The following is a 13,131-nucleotide window of genomic DNA, read 5'->3' on the forward strand; positions in this document are numbered from 1 at the left end:
CCTGAGCCAAAGTCAGATGCTTAACTGACTGAGCCACCCACATGCCCCATAAAGCTCTTTTTTTTTTTCTTTTTGATTTAATTCATAGGTAATTGAGCATTTTTATTGGTTTTAACAAACCAATAAAAAGGAAAAATTGAACTTCTGAGGAAATAAATCAAATGTTAAGATGTGATTTCTGTCCCTTAATGGTGGGCAGGAGGAGGCCTATGCTGTTGAATAGGATATTTTAGGGATCATAATAATATAACATTCATGTGTGTGTGTGTGTGTGTGTATATATATATATATATATATATATATATATATATATATATATATTTAAATTACAAAGGAATCATGCTGCATATATATTACATATTCTGATTTCTTAAACTTAATGAATTATGAATATTTTATAATCCAGTGGCAATTCATGTTGGATTTTTAACTTTGTATCCCTACATGTACTGTGGGAGATCTATGAACTTTCTGGCATTTTATGCCAAACTCTGGGTATAAATTTAGGTCAATTCATTTATGTTTTAGAACAGGAAAGGGCCTATGGTATTCATCTGACTCTAAAAAATGGTTTGTGACCCTCAAATGTTTAATATTATAATGTACAATGTACATATAATGTACAAAAATAACTAAATAGTATTCCCTTTTGCCTTTTATTGACATATGGTAACCAATTATTTATATTGGAAGTAGATTGGTTCTGATTTTATTCTTATGACTAATGATGGCATGAACAGCCATTCTTTAGACCATTTTTTTAAAATAAATGTTTATTTATTTTTGAGAGAGAGCATGAGCAGGGGAGGTGCAGAGAGAGAATGGGGAACAGAGGATCCGAAGCAGGCTCTGTGCTGACAGCAGCAAAGCACGGCTTGAACCCATGAACCGTGAGATCATGACCTGAGCTGAAGTCAGATGCTCAACTGACTGACCCTTCAGGCACCCTCTTTAGACCATGTTTGAACACAGCCTCCTTAAAATTAATTCCTAGGATTAAAATTGCCCTGAGAAAACATACGAACATTTTAAGGCTTTTGATATGTTTTGCTAAAATTATCCTCTAGAATTGTTGTGTCACCTTTTTTCCTGAAAATTCTACAACCTAGCTAATTTGACAGATTAAAAATGGTTCCTGTGTTTTTAGTCACATGTGAGTGAAAGCCAGCCATCGCAATGAGACTTATGGACTTCTGCTCCTCTCCTGCTATGGGTATGATACATAAACTCCTTCCACTGCAACAATATTAAAAAACTCAGCTTCAACTGCAAATATCTCTTAGGGATGGCAGCCAGCCACATTCATTGTAGTGCTTACCTGCTGTGGATCCATGCAGAGTAGAGTCTGGCCTCATCATCCTTAGAATTCCTCATGACATACTCCTAGAGGCAGCTATCTCTCAGCTACACCACAGAATACATGCATTTACAACTTTGGCACACAGCCCCTGGCTTTTGCCTGCTGCTGGGATACAAACACTTCTGTACCATTGGAGATCCTCTGCTGTGATGAAAACGTTGTCAAATAAATAGAAGGCCAGATAGAGAGGTATGCTACCTGCCTGTGTAACATGTTGACATTATGGGAAATATGTATAGGCCTCCACAACTATCTTTGTCTAAGATACGAATCCTTTCCTTCATAATATTCATTTTGAATAAGAATTTTAAGGAACCAACTTTAAGATCTACAGTTATCCAGAATTTTAAGGGACTTGTAAGTTTTCTTTCTATGTGTAACTGCACACACGATAAAGTTTTTTGATGACATTGCAAGTAGTAATTTCTAGACTTGAAGAGTTTTAGTTTTATAGGTTTTCCAGTTCAACATCTGAGTATCTAAGTACGATTGATGATAGAGTTTTGAAAAGAAAGACCCACTTTCTGTCTCCCATTTACTTATGTTTATGTCTTTTTCCCTGTCTCACATTGCCAACAACTCTCTGGCATTTTCATGCATTTCTTCCCGTGTAAACTTGGAATCACAGAAGTGACACCTTTTTTTCAGCTTTTTTTTTTCAAAGCTAAGTGATAGATATATTTTGTAATACTTCAGTGGAATATGCCTGACTGAAAGAAACATCAAAGATTCTCTCACTAAAGCACAAAGAAAACATTCTGAACATCTATTATCTGACTCTATTATTTTTTAATGTAAAGCAGAATGTTTAAATTTCTATTGTTCATGAGTTAATGTAAAATAAAAATGCCTTTGAACTTTCCAGGTGGGAATTTTCAGTTGTCTTTTTATCCCATTTTCATTCCCATTGTGGTCCATAAAATGCTGGATGAAGCAAGTTTATTTCAAAAATTGAAGTGAAATAAATTTCTGCCTTTATTGATTTTAGAGAAGTTTATAGAGTTTAATTAAACCATGAAGAAGAGTAAAGACTCTCAAAGACAACTGAGTATCAGCAGAGCATTCTGTTTGAGGGCATAGCCTCTAGAATGGTGCAGACCGAGATTTGAACCTGATTTCTGCCAAAAACTATCAAGGATCTGTCTTTGTTAAGTTACTTTATCTCTCTGAATCTCAGCTTCCTGAATATGTTTAAAAGGGTATATTAATAGGGGTGCCTGGGTGGCTCAGTTGGTTAAATGTCCACCTCTTGGTTTCAACTCAGGTCATGATCTCATGGTTTGTGGGCTCGAGTTCGATGTTCGGCGTTGAGCTGCCAGTGCCGAGCCTGCTTGAGATTTTCTCTCTCTCTCTCTCTCTCTCTCTCAAAACAAATAAACTTTTTAAAAAAATAGGTATATTAATCCTAACCATATACACTGTTATAAGGATTGACTCAGACAATTATTTGAAGATATTAAGAGCATTATAGGATCTCTGGCATATAGATGTCTTTCCATAAAGGACAACTAACATCGTTGCATGCATTAGGTGCTCAGTAAAGGCTTGCTTAATGATAGAAGACAATATCTTTCCTAAGAAACCAAGATTGAGAGTAAAGTTTCAATTTTGCCCTTCCACATTGTACAGAATATGTGAAAAAAAAATCAAGAGGTCTTCTTTCTTGCTTGGTGTTCTCCATTGGTGTAGTCTCCTGCACTGCACACTTAGAAACTTCCAAGAAGATTTTCTCTGCCACCATTATAGTCTCTAGTTAATTTCATACTGTCTATGGTAAAAAGGATCTGTAATAACCGTCTCTGAGATCACCTACCAGCCTGACTGCTGCTGCCTCATATTTTGATTGCTTTTATTTGGTATCTCTTCAAGTATCTTGAGGGAAGTAATTTGAAGAATTATTGAAATTCATATTAATATATATTTTTAGAATTTTAAAAGTGCTTCCTTCAGCCTTGTGTCTTGTAATCCTTAGATGAACTTGCAAAGTCTCCCATTCATGGATGAAGAAATTGAGATTGCAAGAAGTTGTGACACATAGTTACGTGTCTGTAGAAAGTAGCAGAGCTTGTATCTCCTAATTTCTAGTTCACTGACTGTCCTCTCCATTTTAAACCCCAAATCCCTCAGACCTACCCATATTGCAAGAGTTACAACCATAGAATGAGTTCCTAGAGGGCTTCCTCTGCCTAATGCTCAAATGTTGAATTACAGTCATTCCCTTTGAGGTAAAAGCTTTGCTTAAGGGGCAGCTCTCCCCGGGAGAAGAAATCCTAATTTCTGAACTTTATTTGTGATGCTCATATGAAGATTCTGAAAGCAGATTTACAGTTGAAACAAATACATGGGTGTGGGAAGCCAGAGCGTAGAAGGCTTGGAAGTCGGCCATTTTCTCCATTATGAATTGGCCTGGACTTTTATTTCCCTTTCCTTGTGCATATTTTCAGAGAAGCCTACTCAAGGAAAAAGGCAAAAACAAAACCAATCTTTAATGCTTTCCAACGTTATGCCAAACTCTTTCAGTCTATTTTTTTGCCTTCATTTGATTTTCAAATCACATTCATGTGGTAGTATTATCTTTCCCTACAAGTTGCATAAGGTAACAGAGGGACAAGGACGCTAACTTGCCCACAGTCATCTTTCCATTAAGTGTCAGAGTCAGGATAAGAATCCATATTGGTCTAAATGTAATGCTTGTGATTAGTCTAAGAATACTAGCTGCTATTATGTTCGTGTTAGGTGTTCTCAGAATCTGAATAAGAGGTTATTAGTGACTATAAGAGCTTTTGCCATAAATCATAAGCAGTGCTGTTTGACAAATGTTAAGTGAAACTTTGGACTGTCTCTTCCTCACCTGCACAATGAATAAATAATGCCCTTTCTCTGGCTCCATAATATGCAAAGATGGAAGCCAAGATGCTTATAGTCTCACTCCCTGCTATCATTCTTTACAGATAATAATTTAGCTCTCATGTTCCAATCAACGTTCAAGGCATAGGGCTTGGTATTAAAATATGAAAAAGATTTAAATAGCCAGAAGAAGTTTGAAATTATAAATTCCTCAGTTGATGGTACATTATATTGTGTGACCACTTAAAAACCAAGATTTCCTAGTAAAACAAAACAAAACAAACAAAAAATCCAAACAGAAACACTTTTCAGTAGTAAGGTGTTTCGTAACCTTCAAAGGCTCCCCATTTCTAAGAGGACAAAGTTCTGGTTCCTGGTTCTATACATCTCACCTAAATACCCTTTTGTAGCTAATTTCCTAGTTACTTCACTCCAGCATTGTTAATATTTTGTCCATTCTTTAGTACATTTATGTTGTTTTTTCTCCCTTGCCTAGAATTCCTTCAATGTCACCGACTGTCCCCATGGAGACAAATCCTACTCTTTATAAGAACTCATACCACCTGTATCACATTGCTTAAGTATCGAGAACACCTGTGTCAGTAAGACTTAACTGTTTATTACTGGAAGATTTTAAACTGATAAATAACTTCACTGTTTGCTTCAGGATATTCTTCCATGTCCATTTATCTGAACAAACAGTTTGCTTATCTGGACAAACAGTTCTCATAGGATGATGGATTGCTCAACTAGGCAAATAGCTTGATTTTCAAGCAAGCAGTTTACTTAACGCTTGCTTCAAGATGCTCGCCATGATGTGTCACCAATCTTAAGCAATTATGTCAGGTTTCTGTCCCAGTCACAGTTACTTACCATTAAAGGCCTGATTTAAATGACTAGAGCTTAAATCCTAAACCTTATAAGTATCTTTGATTGTAAGAAACTACTAAGGCTCTGTCAAGTTGCTGTTAACTGGTTTCATAAACTTAGCTTTGCTTATTTCAATCCATTATTGTGGGGTTTTTCCTTAAGTCCATAGTCAATAATAAAATACTATGTTATGCAGAATTATTCCAGAGGCAAAAAAGGCAAAAAAAGGCAAAAAAAAAAAAAAAAAGAAGATGAAGAAAGAAAGAAACCTAACTGAAATTCATTTGAAACAAAAAAGGGAATATTTTGGCCCACATAACTAAAGGTCCACAGAATCAGGACTTAAAGGGACATTTAAACATTGTCACCAGTGGGCACCTGGGTGGCTCAGTCGGTTAGTTGTCTGACTACAGCTCAGGTCATGCTTTCACATGGGTACAAGCCTTGCATTGGGTTCTCTTCTGTCAGTGCAGAGCCTTCTTCAGATCCCCTGTCTTCCTCACTCTCTGCTCCTCCCCCACTAGTTCTCTATCTCAAAAATAAATAAATATTTTTTAAAAATTGTCACCAGAACTCAACTCTGCTCTGTCAGACTTTACGCCTGGATGGCTTCTTCCCAGGTCAGCTTTCTTATTATAGAATAGGTTGTTTGCAGTTGACTCCTAGCCTACAATCTCTCTAAGTTGAATTTTTCCCAAAACAGACTTTGAAAAACAGTTTCAAGTCCAAGTAATTTATCTGAGAGGTACAGGAGACGTCAGTAGGAACTGGGGAAGCAGGACATGGAAGGTAAAGGAACAAATAGGGAGTGCATTATAAATCAACTGCCACCTTGGGCAACCGAAGTCCTACCCTGAGGGGCAACAATGTAAAAATACATGTCACAGTTATACCACCTAAAGGACCAGGAAGATTGGACCCTTGTACACCAGCTAGTATTGGTTATTGTTTATGAGAAGAATACCCAGGCTGAGGTACATGAGGCTGCTGGAACAGACTTAAATGGCTTTAGATAAAGCCCTTAGGCAGGAACCAAATGTAAATATCCACTAGTAGGAGCTGGCAGACTTGCAGTGAAGCCACAAGGCCCTGGGGATATGGGCAGTACCCCTCAAAAAACTACCATACTCAGACCTCAAACCCTCAGCATTTACAAAAGTCAAGTCATTTTTCTTAGGACCGGATCAAGTTACATGCCTTGACAGAATCAATCACTGCACAAACTACAGGCTTAGTGATATCAGCTATAAATAGCAGAGTAAGGACTTCCAAAAATCCTATCATTCATAAAAGCAATAAGAACACTGGCAGAAATCATCACAATCAATGTTTTCAGAACTCTGGATATTAGCTAAAAGTTTTCAGCCACCTGGGGAGCATTTATTCAAGAAAAAGTTCTTGATAGGGGAAGAACAGTAAGATTTATAGTATTTTAACCTCTCCTATTCCCATCCTTCTCTTCTAAGCTCCACACCAACATCAAAAACTAACATACCACAATCATGTGAGCAAATAGCAGTCTGGAACCACTGGAAGGAAAAGAATAAGATTGAAGCTTCTTACAGTCTGCTCAGAGAATTGCTATTATTTTCCCTATTACACATAAATATGGCTTTATTGTATGAGCCAATGATTCAACTCAAATCATAGAGCCAACATAATTTACATCCTATATTCCCATAAAAACTCGTACATGAATGTTCATGATAGCATCAGTCTTATAGCTAAAAAGTGAAATGCCCATTGGAATGCCTGGGTGGCTCAGTTGGTTAAGCATCTGACTTTGGTTCAGGTCATGATGTCACAGTTCATGGGTCTGAGCCTCATGTTGGACTCTGGGCTTACAGCTCAGAGGTTGGAGCCTGCTTTGAATTCTGTGTCTCCCTCCCCCACCCCCCACCTTCTCTGGCCCTCCCCTGCTATGTTCTCTCGCTCTCTCTCTCCCTCCCTGCCTCCCTCCCTCCCTCAAAAATAAATAATTTCTTAAAAAGTGGAGTGCCCATCAACTGATAAATGAATGAACAAAATCTACTATTACCATATAGTGGAATATTATTCAGCCATAAAAAGGAATGAGATATTGATACTACAACATGGATAAGCCTTGAAAATATTCTGTTAAGTGAAAGAAGATAGATATAAAATATTATATATTATATGATTCCATTCGTATGAAACATCCATACAGGAAAATCTATGGAGACAGAAAGTAGATTAGTGGTTGTCAAGGGCTGATAGTGGATGGGAATGAGGAACAACTGTTAATAGGTACGAGGTATTTTTGGGGTGAGGGGATGATAAAATTCTTCTGGAATTAGATATTAGTGATGGTTGCACAGCTCGGTAAATATGCTGAAGATCAAAGAACTATAGCCTTTAAAAGAATGAATTCTGTGGAATGTATGTCTCAATTTCTTAAAAAAATATTCAAAAAATTTTACAGTGCTCTGTTTTGTCGGGCCTGGGTTAAATCCCTACTCCTGTGGGAGGAGGGAAGTCCCAGCATGAGCTGACAGTGGAGTGGTTACAAAGGAAATTCAAGGTGCTGTTACCAGAAGAAGGGGGAGTGGGTGTTGAACTAGCAAAAACAAGAAATATTTTTCTATTCTGGCCATCTCATCAAAGGATAATCCCACAAACCCTTTGATCAGAGCCCTTTGTCGGTGCTGCCAGTTCTACTGGTATGTTTATTAAAGGACTGTTTTCTTGCTACAAAGTTGCCACATGCTCCAATGTTGTTTTTCGCCATTTCAGGTGTGAAGACCCTATTGGTTTCGCATCTCTCTCAGATATCTGTACCCCAAATCACCTCTCTCTCTCTGTAGCAACAATAGTAGCAATCATGGAGAGTCCAGTGTTCTCATTACTAAAAACCCTCCAAACACGACAGGTTTCTCCCCAAATTCTTATGTAATTAGTGTAAATATGCTCTGGGTGGTGGAGGAGAGTGATGGTAGACCCCTAAGCTAATTTCTTCCTAATGTTCAGCTGAGTCCACTCTTGCTACATTAGCATGGATGGGAAAAGTAACCCTGCCTCCTGACTTTCTCTATCAGGTATCCTTCAATAGAAAGTCCTATAACTGAGCATGTGAACATGGATGTTGAAAGGGAAAAAATTAGCCAAAAAAAACCCCCCAAAACCAAACCAAAACAAAACAAAAACAAACAAAAAAACCTTATTTCTTCAAAATGTAAGCATAAAATGGTTAGCCAATGTTCTGGGTTATTGAATTTTGGATATCTGTATACATTCTTTCAAATATAATGCAATATACCAAAATAACCAATTATCTTTAAATGTTCATTTTGTAGGTGTTTAGTAGAGTTGGAAAAGAACACAACCATGACTGGTGATAGGAGCTTGGAAATTACATAGGTAAGTAATTAAAACTATTCTCTGTTGCATGGAATTTTCTAAACTTTTTCTGTTCATTGACATTGTCCTTGTCCAGAGTGTGAAAGTTTTGTCTCAAAGGAATAAACAAAAGAAAGAAAACTATTGTCTCCAAATCTGAACTTCCATTTTTGTGCTTAAAAAGAGAAAAGGAAAAAGAAAAAGCTACACATTCTGAATAACTCTGAAGTGAAAATTTTCTCTCCTTTTTAGTAAATGTGTCTTAAAATGCAATAACGTAGCAAAGAATGGGCCAAATTCACTTCCTGAAACCAATTTTTATTGTGCTATCAAAAGCACAATATTGTGCACAACATTTATTGTGATAGTAAGATTTTTATCTTTTGTGTGGATATTGGGAAATCAGCCAATGCATGGAATAAAATGAAGGCAAGGGTATTGGTGTCAGAGCATAAATAAAGCTGGTGCTTGAACGATCTATTTTCTCTTTGGTTTGCACTTACTTGCAATACCTTGAAAGCACAAAAGGTGCTTAGTCCCAATCACAAACAGCCAAAGATTGATTATGGAAACAGCACTTGACATAGAACAACAATTGATGGATGGTGGACAAGGATACTGATACTGAGTCGTTGACATATTGTTTCCGAGCATGAATGCTTATTTATTTTTTTTAGTCTGATACAATGAATTGGAAAGTGCATTTCTGAGAGCATTAGGGAAGAGACTGAGAGTTTGTCCATATTTCTCTGATGGCTTTTTTTTTTTTTAAGATTTTATTTTTAAGTAGTCTCTATATCCAATGTAAGGCTCAGACTTACAACCCCCAAGATCAAGAGTTACATGCTCTACCTACTAAGCCAGCCATGTGCCCCAGTGGCTTTTTATCTTAACAGTGGTGCTGCCCACAAGTTGAATGGTAATCAGATATGATTTGATTTCTGCTTCAAAATCAAATCAGATACACTGTAGAAAAAGTACTACCTGAACATTTTCCTGATCTTTAAACTTAATGGGACTAAGAATACTACTCCACTTAAAAAGAAAAAAAAAAATGACTATTGAAACTCAAAGTTTGAATATTTTGAAAATAAATATGTTCTACTCTAAAAAATAGAACCAGGCCAAGATGCTGTAAATACACACAAATCGCCATAATCTTATCGTGGAAAGAGATTATGTGGATTTGAATTTATAGACCCTTCAGAATGTGGAAGGACTAAGCTCATTAAATTTAGAGGAGCTGAGTATAAACATCTCACGCACTTTACTTTCTAATGTAAGCCCATTTTTTCAGTCGATTTGCTCCTTCATGATGCCCTACTCTTAAATCTTGCCTCCTTGCCCTGTTCAAAAAATTCTGCCTCTTCTTTCTATCCCTGTGATGATTTTAACTTATCCACATAGTACTCACTATTCAAAATAGAATTAAAGAGCTATCTTCCCCATAAAAACTTCTCTGACCCCATATTTATTTATCCTTTTTTTAAATTTTATTTTAACGTTTATTTAATTTTGGGAGAGAATACATATGCATGCAAGTGCAAGCAGGTGAGGTGCAGAGAGAGGAAGACAGATTCCAAAGTGGGTTCCATGCTGACAGCAGAGAGCCCAATGTGGGGCTTGAACTCACAAACCATGAGATCATGACCTGAGCAGAAGTCAGACACTTAACCAACTAAGCCACTCAGGCAGCCCTATTTATCCTTATTTTATGAATTTCCACAGCCTTCATTCTCTCTACCACTCATCAAACACTTATGTATTTTTACTCTTTGCAATCAAATTCTGTCAGTGTAACTGTGACCACCCAATACTCAGATCAGATTTAATTGGTATTGAAATCCAGTGAAAGATAAAAGTGTTCTTGAAAGGGAATTGGAAGTTTTAGGTCATCAGAACCGCTGTGTCAAACTTTAGATGCTGCCTCAATTTCCCAGGGTTGATCAGATTCCAACAAAAGAACAGGGACTGATCTCTTTGAAGAAATGTTTTGTAGCATAAATTTTGCAGTGACTTCCCATTACTGATGAAATATGTCCAGACCCCTCAGCTTAAAGTATGGCATTCAAGCACCAGAAAGAAGTCCATTGTGGCCAGAGATGGGTGAATCAGAGAAAGAAGGGCAGAAGAAAAGGCCACAAAGTCAGCACAGGAACAGTTTGTGTAGGATTTTATAGGTTAATGGAAGGACATAGGTTTTTCATGAGGGAGATAAACCAGTGAAGCATCTTGAGAAGTGGTAAAATCTGACTTATGTTTGGAAGTCTCCAAGATTTTATTTGGCCAGATCAACTTGAGGGATTAGTTACAACTTACAAAGTTAGGGAAGATTGTGGAGAGATAAGTTTGGGTAGATAGGAACAGTGAATCAGGAGTTCAGTCTTAAGGTTCAAAAGGCATATTATATATCTAAATGGAGATATTATGTGGGCCATAACTGTATGGAGCTCAGTGAAAAGGTCCAAGTGGGGATGTAAATTTGGGAGTAGGTGTACACTTGGATGGTTTTAAAAATGATGAGCCTGAACGAGATTACATAAGAAAAGAGCATAGAGAGAGAAGACATCCAAGGAATGAGCCCTGAATCATTTCCATGATTAATGGTTAGGCACATGAAAAGAATCAACAAGGAGACTAAGAAGGGCCTCTAGTAAAGCCCTAGAAAATTAGGAAAGAATAGTGACCCAGAAGCTAAGTGAAGAAGGATTGTTTAAGAATGAGACTATGATCAAATGTGTCAAATGCAGCTCAATTGCATAAGGTGAAAACAAAGAAATGTCCAAGGATTTAGCAACATGGAAGCCACTAGAGTTCTTCACAAGTCCTATCACAAGTGATAGGGAATGGTGGGAGAAAGGTCAGAAAACAATACATTCAAGAGAGAATGCAAGTAGAGGAACTTGAGATAGGGTGGATAGGCAGCTATGTCAAAAGGTTTGCCTTCAAAGGGGGAAAATGGCACTATAGCTGGAGATGGGGAGTGGAATTAAGGGGCAACATTTATGATGTAATCTTCAGAAACAAATTAAAATGGTGGTGGACATGACCCAAGAAAGAAGTAAAAAATTATGCAGAAGCTGAAGCAATATTCTTGAGGAGGCAAAAAGAGAGAAACACTGAAATAAAAAAAAAAAAAAAAAAGGAAGCATCTCCTTCAGAGTCAAGGTAGGGCATAGGGGTTGGGTATAGTATATAGGTACAGATGAAGGTAGGCTGGTAGCAAGTGGTGAGAATGTATGGAACTTCTCTTCCAAGGCTTCTACTTTTCAAGTATTTATGTTTATTTATGTCAATTATGAGCAAAGGGAGGAAAGTAGGTGTTGAAGGTTTGAAGAGAAAAGAATACAGTGGAAAATAGTTTATTTATCTAGCTGAGGGATAAAAGAAGGGATAAAAGAAATGAGTGATTAAAGAAGCAGTTTTAAAGTTGTCGCTGGGGGGCTCCTACAGACCCACAAGGGCCTTTACATGGGTCTGGAAGGTCAAAACTATTTTCACTATAATATTATTGGGGCGCCTGGGTGGCTCAGTTGGTTAAGTGTCTGACTCCTGGTTTCAGCTCAGGTCATGATCTCATGGTTTGTGAGTTCAAGCCCCACGTCAGGCTCTGCAATGACAGGGTGGAGCCTGCTTGGGTTCTCACTCCCTCTCTCTCTGCCCCTCCTCTGCCCTCTCTCTCTCAAAATAAATTTTAAAAAGCATTAAAAAAATAATATTATTATTTGCTTTTCCACTCTCATTCTCTTGTCAGTATACACTGGAATTTTTCAAAGACAGTATAACATATGGGGCGCCTGGATGGCTCAGTCGGTTGGGCGTCTGACTTCCGCTCAGGTCATGATCTCATGGCTCATGAGAGCCCACATTGGGCTCTGTGCTGACAGCTCAGAGCCTGGAGCCTGCTTCGGATTCTGTGTCTCCCTCTCTCTCTGCCCCTTTCCCACTCACACTCTGTCTCTTTCTGTTTCAAAAATAAATAAACATTAAAAAAAGATAGCATGACATATGGTAGTGCAAGAGATTCAGTGCAGATGCAGACAGGGGAATCTAGCTGTCTTCTCTTAAGCCAGACACTGCAGAGATTTGCAAAATATAAAATAATACTCTTTCAATCAACTTTTTTTGTTGTTTCAAGGTAGAATTATTATTCATAACATATTTATGTTAACGTGTAATGGATTTATTTTATTCTTAAATATATTAAGAAATGTTTTAAATGTTTTCTACTTTAATTTCTAATATAACAAATATTGGTAGGTACAACCCACATAAGCAGAAGCTCTTGATTATATAAATTTTTGGAGAAGAGGGTCTTGAAACAAAATTTCAAAAACTATTGAACTACAGAAATTTAGTTTGATTCCTGTGTCACACTTAAAGTGCTCTTAAAAGGAGTGATTATACATTTAAAATAAAGCCAGAAAAAACAATCCTACAATTTGTATGGAGCAACAAAAGAGCTGAATAACCAAAAAAAATAATCTTGAGAAAGAAGAACAAAACTGAGAGCATCACACTTCCTGATTTCAAACTATATTACAAAACTATCATAATTAAAACAATATAGTATAGGCGTAAAAACAGATGTGTTGATTAATAGAACAAATGGCACAGAAGTAAACCCATGCATATATGGTCAATCAATTTATAACAAACTAGCTAAGGATATGCAATGAGGAAAGGATAGTCTCTTC

General features: G+C 37.1%; 1 long non-coding RNA gene across 1 annotated transcript in view; it reads left to right on the forward strand.

Moving 5' to 3' along the window:
• LOC132661555 (uncharacterized) overlaps window positions 1-13,131 on the forward strand; it is a 172,766-nt gene that overhangs the window by 96,385 nt on the left and 63,250 nt on the right. The window contains exon 4 of the long non-coding RNA XR_009602283.3: window positions 8,392-8,455. This is a non-coding gene — a long non-coding RNA (uncharacterized LOC132661555). The remainder of the gene's footprint in view (window positions 1-8,391; window positions 8,456-13,131) is intronic.

Source organism: Panthera onca, chromosome D1 (genome assembly GCF_046562875.1).
Source record: "Panthera onca isolate mPanOnc1 chromosome D1, mPanOnc1 haplotype 2, whole genome shotgun sequence".
NCBI lineage: Eukaryota > Metazoa > Chordata > Mammalia > Carnivora > Felidae > Panthera > Panthera onca.